The sequence below is a fragment of the Coptis chinensis genome, chromosome 6, assembly GCF_015680905.1.
Source record: "Coptis chinensis isolate HL-2020 chromosome 6, ASM1568090v1, whole genome shotgun sequence".
NCBI lineage: Eukaryota > Viridiplantae > Streptophyta > Magnoliopsida > Ranunculales > Ranunculaceae > Coptis > Coptis chinensis.
In genome coordinates, this window is record NC_141461.1 from 75,579,242 (window position 1) to 75,584,007 (window position 4,766).

Here is a 4,766-nt window from a genome sequence, read left to right on the forward strand (position 1 = left end):
CTTTGTTAGACTTAGTGCTTCCATCATAGGTTCATTATCGGAAACATATTCATTGGAACCTCCAGTTACCTTTCGTTAATCATATGACATATGTATTTGATTATCTATAGTTTTGCCATATCAAAGAGCAGTGATTTCATTCACCTCACCCTGGTTTGGAGAATTTTGTACTAGGTGCATTGGTGAGTTCAAAGGCAGTGTTTACTGTCTTAAGGTTTGGAACTGCTTGTCCAGGAAACATGCCCTTCTGACTTTTTTCTTGCAATAATTGTTGAACTGATTGTTAGATAGACGTCAGTATTTGAGATTGTTGGTTCATGTAAGCTAAGGAAGTCTCACTTGTCCTATCAGTAGCGAGTGGCATTGGTTGTGCAACAGGGACTAGTTCACGATTATTGCTGAGAAGTTGTGGATTATAGCCGGAACTAGGATTGGCTGGAACAAGGATGTGGTTGTTTTGATAATTAGAATTAAAATTACTTGGAAATTAATTTTGACTTTGATGATACTGCTGATTATTTCCTTGATGATATGGAATATAGTTGGGGAATGGTCAAACAGGTGGATTGCCGAAACATGGAGGAGCCATCTATTGGGTGTTTGGGCGCCAAGCGAAATTCGGATGTTGTCTCCAAGGTGCATTAGGAATGTTGAATGCACATGCCTTTTCTGATGGTTGGGAAATGAGGGGCATATAACAAGGGACAATAAGCATCAGGATGGTTAGGACTGAGACAAAGAATACATTGGGAGGTGTTAACGTTCATGACCTGTTTAGGCAGTTGATCGTTTACTTGAATTGCGATGGCATCTATTTTTTTAGTCAGGGATTCTATCAGATTTTTTAATTCGGGATCGGGTTTTACCTCAAAAATAGATGTAGCTTTTGTAACAGTGTCCTTAGATGATCTAGAAGAACCTGTGTTCCCCCAATGTGTACCTCTTGTTGCTTGTTTTTCAAGAAAATTATATTCCTCAGTAGCTCCTTTGTCCATGAAGCAACCGCCGTTCATTATATCAAATGTTTCTTTTTGATGATCGGAAAGTCCATTAAAGAATGAATGAACAAGGACAACGGTGTCGAGCTGATGATGAGGACATTCTAAAAGAAGATCTGTAAATCGACTTCATGCTTCCGTAAAGGATTCATGAAGATTTTGACGAAAGAATTAGATTTTTTGAAGCATTTTAGTAGTTTTCTTCTGAGTGTAAAATTATAACATGAAAGCTTGCACAAGTTAATTCCATGTTTCTATGGATTGTGATTGTTGTCCTGCTAGCCAAACTGAAGCTTTATCAGCTAAAGTGAAAGGAAACAACCTAAGCAAGACTTGTTCGGTAGAGATGGATGGATGGTGAAATGGCTACTTGTTGAATCCTACAGAGGTGATTGTAAGGTTTCTCATGGTCTAGACCATGATAAATAGGTAACAATCCAAAAACATTAGGCGGGATTCGAAAATCGCCGGCAATATTCTCGAGTTTGATGCAGGAAGAAGGTCCTTCTTGTAAGGCAATATAGAAGTCCGAAAGGGGCTTCTTAGCTGGTAGAGTTTCGTCAACCATAACGAATGAAGTTAATGGCGACAAGAGATCTTGATGATTTTTATTAATAGATGAAGAACGATGTTGAGGTGAGAACTTACACAATTGCCTATCGTATTTTCTCATACGATAAGTATGTTCAAATTCTTTATTATTACCAGACCTTAATCTCATGCAAGCATAAAGTTAGATTTGATGCACAAAAGGGACTTATTATTACTTGAATTTTATTATTTTCTGAAGCATTAGAAGTGAACAACGTAGGCCTAAGCTGCTAAACTGACCTTGCCTCTTTTTTGTGTATGTAGATGGTGTATGGTCGTTGAACAAAACAGAAGCTTATCAAAACCTAATTATCCCTTAATAAGTAAAGGATGAGTAGGGTATCATTCTACTTTTAAGTGTATGTTATGTGAAGGACAGGACTGGAGAGGGGGTTTAAAGGATTAAAAACTATGATTGTAGAGATTTTAGATTCTAATACTAAACTAAACTAAATTAACTAAATTATTGAGAATTTATAAGAGAGGGAATTCAAGAGATTAGAATCCACCAATACTTTTAATCTATGACCTTCTGCTTCATGGTTGTTCTTACAAATAGACTACAATTAGGCAATCGAGCGAGTGCCGATGCCCTCTTGGACGAAACATCGTTAACAATTAACTCTACTTAAGGTTGTTCCTATGTTTATGCTATTAATATCTTCTTTCCTTTTATATAAGCTCGGGCAGCCATTTAATGTATTACCAAGAGCAACATCAAGGAGTACTTCCTAATAGGGCGATCATTCAATGAATCACCACTTAAGGCAAACACAAAGAAAAATACTTCCCCTAGGCAGCCACTCCCTGAGCTACCCCTTCTAAGGCAACACAAAGAATACTTCCTTAACTCTAAAGAATTATACTACTAGAAGAAAAGTAAAGAACACTAGCATGATATTAATATTGCAAAACATAAACCATATTCTATACTTCCATCCCCTGGTGTGGGTAATGGAACTAATAACTAAAAACATAAAGAACTAACCTGATTGAAGAACACCATGAACCAGAAGAATCATTAAACCTTAAGCACTGGCTTCATCTCCTCCCTTGAAGGAGAAGATTAGCCTTCCATAGAGAAGGAAGAACAAGAAGAAGAAGAGTCGAAGAACATAAGACTAGAAAGACTAATTTATTAAGACTCAGCTAGTTAAAACCGATCTTTTATTATTAATCTCTCTCTGCCTCAAGTTCTTGAGGCAAGAGTATAAGTGAATTGGCCAATTACATGAGGTACTTAGGTCCTCTATTTATAGAGGTTACAATGAGCTCTAGAAGCATTCCAAATCATCATTTGTTTCCTAATACAAATAGACTTCTTTCAGAGTCCAACTTCGTTTCCAAAACTGAGAAGAAATTGGCTACAGTGTCGATCCATGAGTCTGGACGCACTATTCATGCGTCTCAGACGTGATCAATGCATCTGGACGCTCGATCCATGCGTCCCAGACGCATTAGCCTATTTTGTCTCTTCTGCTCTATCCTTCTATCCTCTTTTGCGGGCTTTGGTCCAAGCAACGAATCCTTTGGCCTTGGGCTTCCAAATAGGCTTTAAAATTGGTCCAAGTCGCATCTTTAATAGCTCCAATTCCTTGTCCTTCTCCATGATTCTCCACGGGCTTCCCATGTGATCCTTAATGCTCTTAATTACTCCGTTTTACCCTTTTTTCTCTAATATTCTACAAAACTCTCTTTTTCACCTGTAGAATCTTAAAACACAACTTATAAACACTATTAGTCCACTAAGATGGCTAAACAAGAGGCATAATCGAGGGTTAAATAACATTTTTTGAGCACTTATCACAACTCCCAACTAGCCTTTTGCTAGTCTCTTAGCAAATAAGATAAAAAAAAAAAATAGATAAGTGATCAAAATCACATCCTAATAACAAAAATAAAATTCTAACTCATTTTCGGAGGCATCGCGATTGCATTTACCATATGCAACAAGGCTTTAAACCTTTAAGTTCTCCAAAAAGGACGAGTTATAGTCTCGTGAGGGTTTTCAGGTGATATACCCACAAAATCAATCAATAGCATGTTCAAGAATGATAGTATTTTTCAGAGAGAAAAATTCCTTACCCACTTAGTGCTTACTCCAATAGACAGTCTCCATTGCTAACTACATTGCTGCAAAGACTCATAAATTATGATGGAAGATAATAAAAATTGACAAAATTCTTAATCAAGGCTTATGTGTGTACTTAATCAATCTCCTATACTCTCATATCCAAGAAATGGAATCCCTAGTTTACCATAGGTAGATAATCTCGACTTTCAATCCTCATCGGTCATACTCTCAGAAAAGAATCTCTCAGAAGATGGTCTACTATTTTACCTCATGTATGTGGGGAAAAGAATAATACATACGAACATCCTACATACTACCTTGAAAAACAAACTTCTGAATAAAAGTAGTCTCATGGAAAGAATGTCAATCACATATGAAGTGTCGGGTCCTTCACTTTAGCATCCTCTCACCTATTCTAGACTTTGTACCATACTGTAGTGATAAGTCATGGGTTGTAACTTGGCTTGGGTATTGGTTTGTGAAGGAAAGGTAAAAAGGATTCTAAGGTTGTTTCTGAAAAACACTAAGGGTTTTGCTTCATTCTTTGGAAATTTTCTTCAAATTCTGTATTGCAGAGAAAGTTCTTTCTTTGTCTTAGTTTTTCCATCCATTCTGTTCAACAATTTTATTTTTTTTTTTTTTAAAGCTCAGTGGTATATCCCTGATTAGTACTGGATATGCTTTTCCACTAGCTTCTTTCACTTAGAACAGAATGATGGTCTTCATTGTATCTCTCTGGTATTTCCTTGTAATCTTCCTTTTGTGCTATTTTTTCCTTTTTGTGCCCTTCGTATTCTCAAAAACATATGGGTATGGCTGATAAATATTTTGGCTATACTCCTTGTCTAGAGTTGGGTAAAGGGTAAAGGGTTTTATAAAAGAAAATGGCTTATTGTAAGGCTCAAAAGGGTTTAACATGATGGTCCTACTAGGTGGGATAAAGGCTGAATAGGTTCACTACTTGACTTATCAGTATGATACTCTGTTTCGAATAGAGTACAAGACCTAATGGCTATCTCCCCAGTTTATGTCACTTCGTGATTAACCAAATCAACAAATAATGAGACTATATTACAACGACATAAAGAACTGAAAGATGTTGA